The following is a 13,437-nucleotide window of genomic DNA, read 5'->3' on the forward strand; positions in this document are numbered from 1 at the left end:
CTCAGTTAGAGTGGGCATCATCAGAAAATCTACAAACAGCAAATGGTGGAGAGGGTTTGGAGAAAAGAAAACCCTCTTGCACTGTTGGTGGGAATGTAAATTGATACAGCCACTATGGAGAACAGTACGGAGGTTCCTTAAAGAACTAAGAATAGAATTACCATGTGACCCAGCAATTTCTGGGCATATTCCCAGAGAAAACCATAATTCAAAAAGACACATGCACCCCAATGTTCATTGCAGCACTATTTATAATAGCCAGGTCATGGAAGCAACCTAAATGCCCATCGACAGACGAATTGATAAAGAAGATATGGCACATATATACAATGGAATATAACTCAGCCATAAAAAGGAATGAAATTGGGTCATTTGTAGAGATGTGGATGGATCTAGAGACTGTCATTCAGAGTGAAGTAAGCCAGAAAGAGAAAAACAAATATCGTATATTAACGCATATATGTGGAACCTAGAAAATGGTACAGATGAATCGGTTTGCAGGGCAGAAATATAGACATAGATGTAGAGAACAAACGTATGGACACCAAGGGGAGAAAGCGGCGGGGGGTGGGGGTTGTGGTGTGATGAATTGATTGATTGGGATTGACATGTGTAAACTAATATGTATAAAATAGATAACTAATAAGAAAAAAGAGTATATAGATTATTACAGCTCTTGGTTATCTGATAACAATATTCATAAGATGCCCTCTTCTCCAACTCCACTTCCCTACTCACTAATGGGTATTGATCTCAAATTTTCTTTTTTTTTTTTTTTTCCAGTTGTAACATCTCCCTAAACGTTATCAGATTATACTAACAGAGAGATAGTAAAGCAAGACCTTCAGCTCTTTCAGATATTATACATTAATCTCCATAAATATTTTCTCCCCCTTTTCAATCTACCCTCGTTTTACCATTTGAAGTCTGTATCTTAAACTCAAATCCAAGAATGGCATTTCAGTGGCTATTATCCACGTTGCACTTTCTTTATAGAGAAAGGTGGTATGAGAAAGCTCTTGAACTAAAATGTGAAACTTCTTCCAGCTAAATCAAATAATCAAATGGGAGCAATAACATTAACACTGCCGACTCAAATAAGTTAATATATTTGGTAAAAGTGGTTATATTTAATAGTTTGTATTGTCACCAAAAGGAAAAAAAGTCATTGGTTATATATGAAATTTTCACTCAAATGATTCACTAACCTGCTTAACAGAGTGTTCGAGAGCATCGAGAATATTCCAAGCACCTGTCTAAGAAGTAGATATTTAACAGTAAATAAGATAGACATGGTCTTAGCCTTCATGGAGCTTACAGTCTGCAAATAAAGAGACAATGGCATCACTATATGACAGGGAATTGGATTGGAGAGAACAGGGTTCTACAGGCTCTAGAGAAAGGACACCTAGAGAGAGGACTGTCAGAGAGATCTTCCTGAGGGAAGTGACATCCAAGCTGAGATTGAAAAGAAGAGGAGAAATTAGCCAAGTGATCTAGGCAGAGGAGCAAGAACCTGATGTAATCAAGGAATTGGAAGAAGGTCTGGGTGAATGAGTGAGCAAGGGCAGCGTGGAGTGGAGACAGATGAAGCTGGAGAGCAGCCAGAACCCTGTCCTGCAGGGTCATAGTCAGGGACACAGGATTGGAAGCAGTTTGCTGACTGGAGGTACCTGTGGGTATCCAAGTGAGATTCCAATAGGCAGAGCCTGCACTGCCAAAAAATGAGGGATGGTTTGGTTTTGAAATTTGTAATTTAGTAGGTAACTTGTAAGTATAATGAAGAAGCAGTTAAATTTCTTGAGATTTCCTGGCTAGTTTTCTAGAAAATTCTTTGACTTATCTCCTGCTACTTATTTATATTTCACTGCATGCTATATCTGTAGCTCTGTTTCTCAACAAATTCAGAATTCTATGCTTAAAACGTATTTTATTGATGAATTGAAGTTTCCTATTCTAATTACTCATCTTCAATGTCTCTTTCTTCAACCAGAAATTTATATAATTAAAATGTTGTGTCCTGCCATGAAGAAGTACAAAAATAGGAAATATAAGAGTCTATAGTATTACACTGAGAGTCGATTCTGTGGTAGTTTAATTCCCCATGCTTGTCAAAAGTTGTTAAAACATTGCTTGCCTTTTCTGAATATAAAATGTGGGCATACATGTACTAATATATCAAAAAATGACACTTAGTCAAAGAGGGCTTTCATGGGAAAATGTTCTGAATAAAATGTTTTCTTTCTAAAAGAACCCAACCTGTTTAACATTCCAAAGCAAACACAAAAGCGCACAAAATGCCTGAACTTAACTGCCAGTCACAACAGTCAGTTTCATTTACTCTTTAATACTTTTTTCTTATATGCCAAAAACTGTTCCTCCAAAAGAACTATCAGTTTTATTCCATGATAACCCTGGTTTGAAGTAAAATAGAAGTAGCTCTGACCCTCCTCAAAATGGATTCTTTTCAGACTTACTAGCACTTCTAATAGTATGAAGATGATATGGTTGGCTATGTCTACCGTTAGACTCAATGTAATTATATGTGAAGCAAATTCCCTTATCTATTAGGAACACTTGCTGCGGCTAACTGCATTTCACTGTCTGGCAGATGAAATGCTGAATTAAAATCTCAAACTAGTTTTTCAAGGTTTTTTTTTTCCCCAGTCATTTAAAAATCTTTTAGCCTAGGGGAAGATGGTAGCCAGAAAAGAATGGAAAACAGATGGTATTTAAAGGCCTGAGCAAGATGAACAAAGCAGATGTACCTTCCTGGTTCTCAAATAGTCCCTCTCCGTTGTGATTACTTTGAGACAGTTACAATCCTTTGGACTTTCTGAGGATGTTTGGAGTTAAGATAATGGTTGATAGTTGAAATGATAAATCAATACATAATTGGCTTTGATCACAATCTCATATTGTCTTATCTAAACAGGAGGGATATTAGTATATGTTACCTACATTCTTTGCAGAGAATGAGCCTAAGTCTAGCTCTTGAGTAATAATATCTATTGTTCATTGTTTAGGGAACCAGGGAGAAGGACTGAAAGAAACAGAAGCAGATGGCATTTGAGGTAATTGAGGTACAGTATAGCTTGAAGGCATCCTGGAATGCCACATAATAGCACTAGTGTGAAAAGAGGAGAAATATTCTACACAGCTTCACTTGATGTGTAAGCTGAGTCAGATTTTATGTTCTGAATTAAAATTCCTAAAGGGTCGGGGCCAGGGGTGGAGAAGGGTGCAGATGGTTTGAGCTAATGGTAGAGAATGGTAGAAACAGATTACCCCAACTATAAGCATTCATTGGAGAGTAGAAGGCCCAGGTTTTAATGAAATATTAGAAAATTCTGCATATATTGGTATGAAAAGATATTAATATTGGGAAGAACAGATTTTAGTTACTAATAGGCCAGCCAAATGTGTTACCTTCACCTTTTAATTAAGTTACATATATATATATATATATATATATATATATCATGTTGTCTGTTTAAATAGAAGTTAAAATCAGAATGTATTAGACTGACACAAAGGAAGTTTTGTTACACTGATTGTTATGAATCATCTGCTAAAAACAGTGGCTCCTCCTAAATGTATTAAGGCCAAAATTAATTTATATTTAGATCCCTTTAAAGTTTAAATAATCATATCCTGTCTATAGACTATTTTTGCCTATGAGGTTAAAGTATATGTCACATGTATAAAGGAAGCATCAAAGGCATATCAATATTTGATTCTACTACATGTTAGCCATGCCAGAGACCCTGCAGTCATACCTAATATAAACAGCTCACTGTGGGTTCACAACTGAAACAAACAAAAGATACAAACTGATCGTGATTTATTTTAATATTAAAATCTTACAGCACTTTTTAAGCTATTTTATAAATTAATTTCAAAATGGATGAGGCAGTAACATTGAGGTTTAGCTAATTATGTTTAAATTAAATATAAGCATTTAATATAACCATTTTAATTAAATACAAGACTCAGGCAACTAATCATTAAAAGTGGAATTGGTAACTTGAGATTTATCACTCTGAAACCACTTGTACCACATATCTAATGAGTTCTTTCCTCTACTTCAATGGAAGATAAAATGTATCTCCCCAAAGTGGCCGCTAATAAAAGATAACCCTTTCTTGGACCATGGTTGTCAATTTGATATTGAACCAGAGCAAAAATGTCCACTTGCATACACAACTGTAGTTACTATTTGCTAAACCATTTTCAACTTGACTTATATTTTAGTTCTATAAGTGCCTAAGAAAACCCCTAATAATTGTATAGCATTTATTACTGCAAAAGAAAATGGATATATTTTGGTTGAAATTTTTTATGATTTTTATAGAGGAGACTCTGAGGAAGAAGAAAATCTAAATAATTTTGTGATTTAATTTTTTTAATTAAAATGATGTATTGCGATTTCAATTGCAGTTGAATTTGAGGAATAACACTGAATAGCTTCATTTTATAAATATACTTCAAACTTTATATTTGTAAGAATATACAAATGTGTTGATATATTCAAATTTGTATATAAAAATGTGTATTTAAAGAAATCATTGGCTTTTTCTTATGTTTCAGTCTTTATTTTTTTATTAAATTATAGTTGATTTATAATATATTAGTTTCAGTTATACAACATAGTGATTCAATATTTTTTAGATTATACTCCATTTAAAGTTATTATAAAATATTGGCTATATTCTCTTTGCTATATATATCCTTGTATCTTATTTATTTTATACATCGTAATTTGTACCTCTTAATCTCCTACCCCTATCTTGTCCTTCTTCCCACTAGTAACCATTAGTTTATTCTCTATATCTGTGAGTCTGTGTCTGTTTTGTTATATTCATTCATTTGTTCTATTTTTTAGATTTCACGTATAAGTGATATCATGTCTTTCTCTGACTTATTTCACCAAGCATAATGCCCTCCAGGTCCATCCATGTTGTTGCAAATGGCAAATTTTCATTCTTTTTTATGGTTGAGTAATATTCCTGTCTGCGTATGTATACCACACCTTCTTTATCCATTCATCCGCTTATGGGACACTTAGGTTGCTTTCATATCTTGGCTACTGTAAATAATGCTGCTATAAACATTAGGGTGCATATATCTTTTGGAATTAGTGTTTTTGTTTCTCCAGATATATGTCCAGGAATGGAATTGCTGGATCGTATGGTAGTTCTAGTTTTAGTTTTTTGAGGAACCTCCATACTGTTTTCCATAATGACTATACCAGTTTACATTCCACCAACAGTTTACTAGGGTTCCCTTTCCTCCACATTGGCTAGTTCCTATACTACAATGTAACTATCATTTAGCACATTTACCCTGACACATTGTAAGTGCTTAATAAATGTTTGTAAATTGAGTGAATAAATATGTTGATATATTTTATAAAACGTCTTTTAAAAGATTCTGTTTTAAAACCATTTATTGTGATATCTTACCTTCTACTTTAAGCTGCTCTATTAGAATAGCTGATAAAGCTGAAGTGCATCTACTTACGTCTTTGAAGGCAGTGTGTTTTTCTATTATCTATTGCTTTTCTGTGTTCTGGAAGTAGAACAAATATTAAGAATCTAAAAGAGAGCAGGGCCTCTGCTGGCTGAGAGAGTGTGATTTAAAGGCAAGTGAGCTTGTTTTGTTCCTTGTACTAAGTATCTGCAATTACTGATTGTCATATTTTTCTTCCGTTGTAAAAACTGAACTAATTGAAGGTACTACCCTTAGGGGACGAATTCTACAGTGTAATGAATGTTGAGTGCCCTCTTGAGTTTAGCATGTTAATTATTCATAATTATAATGATTTCTGTTTATTTGGGAACTTTAGAAATAATTCTGATTTATGAAAACAAATTGAGAAAGAGTAGTTGAGGCTTTGTTTTGTTTTATTTTATACTGAGGTCTCAGCAGGTGTATGAACATGCCAAGAAGTTCTCTGAGCAATGGAGCCAGTTTTCTGGCTAATAAGTGGATACTATTGATGTGTGCCATGTCCTGAAATAACTGAATGAACTTTACTCATTCTCTGGTTTCTCTAAAACTATTTGGGCAATATTGGGGTGGTGAGGGGAAGTGTTGACAAGGATTCAAATGGAAGAACTGGAAATAATGAATGAAAGCATGTTAATCAGAGAAGAAATACAATAGATTTGGTAGATGGCTATTAGCCAAGTACATATAAAATTTTAAAGGTTTTCCTTTTCTTGAAAGAGGTGTGTGTGTGTGTGTGTGTGTGTGTGTGTGTGTGTGTGTGTAGCTTTGCGCTCCAAATATATTTGCATCCAGTGGACCCAAGTGAAAGATGGACATTCTAGCTATTTTGGACTGAATAATCTTTTTTTTTTTTTTTTTTTGTGGTACGTGGGCCTCTCACTCTTGTGGCCTCTCCCCTTGCGGAGCACAGGCTCCGGACACGCAGGCTCAGCGGCCATGGCTCACGGGCCCAGCCGCTCGGCGGCATGTGGGATCTTCCCGGACCGGGACACGAACCCGTTTCCCCTGCATTGGCAGGCGGACTCAACCACTGCGCCACCAGGGAAGCCCTGGACTGAATAATCTTTATGTCTACTATTATCAAATACATATTAGTGTTAATGATGTATTAGGACTGGGCTCCTACAATCTATTTAGACTTCATACGCGTTCTTAATAATAGCCTGAAATGACAATGAAATATTACTTTTTAAAAAGGAGTTTGGCATTGCAAATCTGTTACGTTGAAATTTTTTTTCATTTTCCCATCAATTTCTTTTTTCATCTTTCCAATACAACACTTTTTGTTTTAGACCCTTACATGTACTCTGCAGCTAGAGAATTACTCAGGTCTCCTAATAATCTATATTCAACTTAGGAGGAAGCAGCAATTGCTTAATATATTCAAGGAGTAGCAAAGGTAAGAATGATGAATAATCATCATGTGGTTGTAAAAAGGCCAATATATAGCATTTTTTAAAAGAGTACCTTTAACCACTCTCAACCTAAAATCCTCAGCAACCAGATCAGAAACAAGAACATTACGTGAAAGTACATGTGGGTAGCCCCCAATTTACAAGTCCGTCTCTGATCAAAGGGAATTAGCAATTACATATTCCAGGGTTAGGCTCAAATGTGAGCTCTGTCCATCAACAAATTGTTTAATAAAAAGACTGGAAGTACTTTAAAAAAAAAAAGAAAGAAATGTTCTGATCATACCTAATATGCTTCTTCAAACACAAATTTTTAACCACGGATACTGAGGAGTAGAGAGAAAAAAAAAAAGACTAATGGGAAGATCACTTTGCCTCTGTCTCTACCCCCAGGTGCTAACAGAGCAGGGAACAAGCTAAAAGGACAGCAGTAGATGTGGAGAGGCCATGGAGCATCCACCAACCAGATAATCATCGCTGGAATAACTGGAGGTGTCTGGATGTAGGTATGTGTACCAAAGACTTCTGTGTATTCCTGCAATCCATTATCTAGCTTTCCCATTCATGTTATACACCTGCCGTCTCATCAGCCTTTTGAAAGCCCTACTTGGCGGGACTTGGAGGCACGCACATATGCACACAGCCACTCATAAATGGAGGGCGGCTCTCCAGTAGGAGGTCCTCTCTCCTCTGTGTGCTTTTAAAACATTCTACAGAATGACTTTAAACTGCCTCCTGGGGCTTCCCTGGTGGCGCAGTGGTTGAGAGTCCGCCTGCCGATGCAGGGGACACGGGTTTGTGACCCGGTCTGGGAAAGATCCCACATGCCGCAGAGCGGCTGGGCCCGTGAGCCATGGCCGCTGAGCCTGCGCGTCTGGAGCCTGTGCTCCGCAATGGGAGAGGCCACAACAGTGAGAGGCCCGCGTACCGCAAAAAAAAGAAAAAACAAAAACCTGCCTCATGATTCTGTAATCTCAGTGTTCCCATATAGAAACATTTCCCACTGGCACTGAATCTTGCTTCCTGAGCACAGAAGGCCTTTGTCTTTGCTGTCCCACTATCTGAAATAACTTTCCCAAATCCTCTCTGCTGGTTTTAGTTCTGTTTTTCCTCCAAGACCTAAGTCAGGTTTCATGTACATGACAACATCTTGCTGACTCCCCATTCCAATTCATTCCTTCCTTTCAAATGTGTGTAGGGCTTGTAGTCATACCTCTCCTCTGGCATTTGACAACTTCTATCATGTATGGTGGTTTCTTTCTTCATGAGTCTATCCTGTGTTCTCAGTGTAGCTGTTTATTTCTGAAGAGGCAGGATCTGTTGCATTTTTGTATCAGAGTCCAGGACCAGGGGAAATGGGCCTGAAAAGAGCTACCATGGTGGAGCGAGGCAACAAAGGGGCGTGGTCAAGAACACAGACTCTAGAGCAAGGCTGCCTGAGTTTGAGTTGCTGCCCAGCCAACTACTAGCTGTGTGACCTTGGCAAGGTTTTTTAAAAAACTTTCTATGGGGCTTCCCTGGTGGCACAGTGGTTATGAATCTGGCTGCCAATGCAGGGGACACGGGTTTGATCCCTGGCCCGGGAAGATCCCACATGCCGCAGAGCAACTAAGCCTGTGTGCCACAACTACTGAAGCCCACATGCCTAGAGCCCATGCTTCACAACAAGAGAAGCCACAGCAATGAGAAGCCCATGCACCGCAACGAAGAGTAGGTCCCGCTCACCACAACCAGAGAAAAGCCCGTGAGCAGCAACAAAGATCCAACGCAGCCAAAAATAAAATAAATTTACTAAAAAAAACCCACAACACTTTCTATGTCTTTGTCTTCTCATCTCCAAAATAGGAATAATAGTAATACACCCATTTCCTTAAGTTGTAAAATTTCAGTGAGCTAATAAAGAAAAAGCACTTAGAATAGTGTCTAATACATATCAAACACTCAAAAATCATTACTTCTTTGTTACTGTATATACAATAATAGTTCATCTCATTTAATTTCTCAATAATACTAGAAGATAGATGGCATAATTCCCATTCTAAAAACTGGAACCCTGTGACCCTGAGCGGTCAGGTTACTGCCTAAGATTGAGAGAAGAGACAGAATGAGAACCAAAGTGTCTGATCCTAAACCCTGAGCTGTTTCACTCCCCACGCTGTCTCACACAGGTGCCTAGCGACTAGTTCATATTGATAATAATGAAATTTATTCTTCTCTTTTCTTATGGTTTAAACCAAATTTGACTCAACAAGTATTTCTAGTCCCAGGCACTGAAGGAGAAAGATGAAGAAAATACAAGATGTCTATTCCTACCCTAGGATGTTTTACAGTCTAGGTGATTCAAGTAATGAAACAAAGCAGAAATATCTAACACACTTCTTAACCTCTCGTCTCTTGGTTCCTTATGAGACTGGCTCTTCCATGGTCCCTCCCTCACCCCATGTAATAATGTAGGTTGGACACAGTATCATTGTCTACAAAGATAACACTTTGGGGTTTGGTGGAATGTGCTACTTAAGAGTAAACTATAAAATTTATGAGTTTTAAAATTGTTTTATTTTATTTGAACTTACTTTGGAGAATTTACAAAGAGCTCTATTAAACTTGGCAGACTAGCCCCTCTTGGAATCTCTCTATTTTCTAGGAAATTATCAGCAGTCTTGTTCTTCTCACTGCCAAAATTCCTCGGCTACTGCTACTTCATTTGTGCTGTAGCACTTAGCTCTGTGTTGGGATATAGTAGATGATTGATAAATCCATGATTAAGTTGAATTTTGTCACCCTACTAATACTTAAATATGCTCTGCTCTCCTGGCCTACCACTGAATGACAGAGTAACTTCAAAAGTCCTCTGTGGACCTAGAGGAACTACCTTATGTGAAGCATACCCAAGAGAGAGGAGTGGAAGAACTAACATGTTTGAACACTTACCTTATTCTAGGTTTTTTACTCTGCATACAGCATTTTATCTAATTCTCAAAGTAACTCCATGAAATAGGTATTATTATATCCCCTTTACCAAGAAGGAAGCTAAAATTCAGAGAGTTTAATGAACATATTGTAAAAATCACAAACTGGTGAGAAAGAATTTCCAACACAAGTCTAATCAGGCAAGCAAATGATGCAGTAGTTATGGCGGTGAAGTGAGGGCTCGAGTCAGAGTTATGAGGCAGGGACTACGTTTTGACGCTAACTACAAGTGACTCAGACACATCATAGAACCTCTTCCTGCCTCAGTTTCCTCATCTCACATGACATTGTCAGGAGAATCAAAATATTTTATTTGTAAGATGGCTTTGAAATTATCATTAACATTACAAACATATAGTCACGGGCCTGGTAAATATAAATACTGAAGCATTGGAAAAATCCCCAAATGGTTAGAAATTCCTAGTGGGCCATGGGGGGAAGGTGTAAGCATTGAAAGGAAGCAAAGACCAAACATGAAGAAACACCGTGCCTGTGTAGGGACTCTGGGAGCAGATCTAGAAAAGATGGCTCTAGTACCAATGCTGACCCAATGCTGTTCAGTTACCAGTTACCAAGTGACAGTTATCATGTCCTTCAATGTTGGGTATAATAGCCATAATCACTAAACCAAGGACTAGACACAGGACAAAAACATTGGAAATCAGGACTGTTGCATATGGAACCAGATACCTTGTATAAGGAATGGTTGTGTGGCAAGCTTCTCATTCGGAGGATTAAGAGTAATACTGTCCTTAAATACATGGTTCAAAAATATGTACCCAGCTCCCAAAGTACCTAAAACAGTGGTCCCCAACCTTTTTGGCACCAGGGACCGGTTTCGTGGAAGACAAGTTTTCCATGGACCGTGCCGTGGCGGGGGGATGATTTCAGGATGATTCAAGTGCATTACATTTAATGTGCACTTTATTTCTATTATTATTACATTGTAATATATAATGAAATAATTATACAACTCACCATAATGCAGTATCAGTGGGAACCCTGACCTTGTTTTCTTGTAACTGGATCATCCCATCTGGGGGTGATGAGAGATAGTGACACCCAAAGTGTTTTGCTTATGTCCAGTCTACTCTGTAATCTCGTTCTGGCTGCTGTCAACTGCAGAAAACCCTGCTTCACAAAGATAGGATGTTGGAAATGGAAGCAGGCATTTCAGTGCTTTTGTGGCAATCTCCGGATATTCTGCCTTGACTTTATTTTTTAACATCTTTCTTGGAGTATAATTGCTTTATAATGGTGTGTTAGTTTCTGCTTTATAACAAAGTGAATCAGTTATACATGTACATATGTTCCCATATCTCCTCCCTCTTGCATCTCCCTCCCTCCCACCCTTCCTATCCCACCTCTAGGTGGTCACAAAGCACCGAGCTGATCTCCCTGTGCTATGCGGCTGCTTCCCACTAGCTATCTATTTTACGTTTGGTAGTGTATATATGTCCATGCCACTCTCTCACTTTGTCCCAGCTTACCCTTCCCCCTCCCTATATCCTCAAGTCCATTCTCTAGTAGGTCTGTGTCTTTATTCTAGTTTCTTCATGACCTTTTGTTTTTTCTTAGATTCCATATATATGTGTTAGCATACGGTATTTGTTTTTCTCTTTCTGACTTACTTCACTCTGTATGACAGACTCTAGGTCCATCCGCCTCACTACAAATAACTCAATTTCGTTTCTTTTCATGGCTGAGTAATATTCCATTGTATATATGTGCCACATCTGCCTTGACTTTAATCCAGAATGTGTGGAGATTTGAAGTTGTTTCAAACATACTTTTAAGGCCACCGTCATTTGTGATCTCAAGAAGTTGATCCACTTCTAGCACAAAGTCACTTCACCTGGCTTATTCACAAATGGGTCGCGGATCCATTCCTTCCCAGTTTGGGAGTCTTTTGTGGTTGGGAAGTAATGCTCAGACTCTTTTGAAAGCTGAAATAGTTGATCATGCACCAGCTAGGAGAAAGAAGTCCCTGGCTCAGTCTTTTTCAAAATCTTTGCTAATGTTTACAACATGTCAAAAATCCCAATGTTCACTCATCGCCCCCATAATTTCAGTTTGGCTTTGAATGCAGCCACTTTATCTGCTGACTTGAATACAGCTGTCATTCTCCCCTGAAGTGACAGATGGAGTTCGTTGAGCAGGTTGAATATGTAACACAAGTAAGCAAGTTTTGCGACCCGTTCCGTGTCACTGAAATGTGCTGCCAGTGGTGACTTTCTCTAAAAGGAATCTCTGCAGCGGCTCTCGTAACTCAAAAACTCTGGCCAGTGATCTGCCTTTAGAAAGCCATCTCACTTCTGTGTATAAGAGAAGATGTGTGTGCTCTGCGTCCATCTCCTCACAGAGCTGCGCAAACAGACGTGAGTTAAGGGCACGTACTTTAATGTGGTAGACAATTTTAATCACATCCTGCAAAACGTCGTTAAGTTCAGGTGACATTTTTTAGCTAGCCAGCATTTCTCTATGGATGACACAGTGCATAGACTCACATTCAGAAACGACCTCTTTGACCCGAGTAGTGAAACCAGAAAGCTGTCCAGTCATGGCAGCCGCTCCATCCACGCATATACCGACATAAAATGACCAATTCAGTTTTCCTGATATGTAATCATTCAAAGACTTGAATAGTTCTGCAGCTGTGGTGTTGGTTGGCAACAAAAGTGCACATAACATATCCTCATGCACATCCTCCTGAAAAAAATATGGCACAAAAACAAGCATTGTTGCCCTGCTGTCAACATCGGTAGACTCGTCGGCCTGGATTACGTACCATGGTGACTCATTAATCCTCTCTAACAATTGTGCCTCAATATCCTCTGCTATTTCATCAATTCGTCTAGTTATGGTGCTAGCCAAAAGAGGAACACGTGCCACCTTTTGAACAGCATCCTCTCCCATAAGTTCACGACAAATGTCCTTAGCGGCAGGCAGGATCAACTCTTCACCAACAGTAAAGGGCTTCTTAGCTTTAGCAATGCAGTTAGCCACTAAGAATGATGCTGTCAGTACAGACACGTTTGATGAAATGGTGGCCTTCAATAATTGCTTCTGTTCTTTGTGTTCACTTTTTTTTCTTTTGAAAAACTCCAAAGTCTTGTCTTTTAATGCAGGGTGCTTGGTCTCCATGTGGCGAAAAAGTTTTGAAGGTTTCATGGCTTCATTGGATAGCCGGTTGCCACATATTATACAAAGCGGGCTTGGAGAATGTGAATCACCTGTTGCAATGAACCTGTAATTTAAGTAGGACTCTTGGTATTTTCTTTTAAATGCAGCTTTCTTTTTGTTGGCAGTCTTAAAGTCTTCTGCTGTCTCATCATTGGGTCTTTCCCCCTTTTCAAAGAAGCTCTCCAGCAACGTTTGTTTTTTACTCTTTTTGGCTAGGGTTAGCTTGTGGGCTTACAAAAACTGTGACTGAGACAAGTACACAGTGCGGGCAAGAGGCTTGGATGGAAGTGATAAATAAAATAATGGGCGGGCCACACATGGACTAAAATAAGTGTCAGATTCTGACTTAAAGCCTGCC

At 38.4% G+C, this 13,437-nt stretch overlaps 1 protein-coding gene across 1 annotated transcript in view; it reads left to right on the forward strand.

Annotated features, from left to right (window-relative positions):
• Positions 1-13,437, forward strand: part of HS3ST5 (heparan sulfate-glucosamine 3-sulfotransferase 5) — a 179,569-nt gene that overhangs the window by 64,253 nt on the left and 101,879 nt on the right. The window contains exon 2 of the mRNA XM_027088214.1: positions 7,320-7,432. The gene's annotated coding sequence lies outside the window, so the exon portion shown is untranslated. The remainder of the gene's footprint in view (positions 1-7,319; positions 7,433-13,437) is intronic.

The sequence above is a fragment of the Aethalodelphis obliquidens genome, unplaced genomic scaffold, assembly GCF_003676395.1.
Source record: "Aethalodelphis obliquidens isolate GAN/ISIS:26980383/991018 unplaced genomic scaffold, ASM367639v1 scaffold3, whole genome shotgun sequence".
Lineage (NCBI taxonomy): Eukaryota > Metazoa > Chordata > Mammalia > Artiodactyla > Delphinidae > Aethalodelphis > Aethalodelphis obliquidens.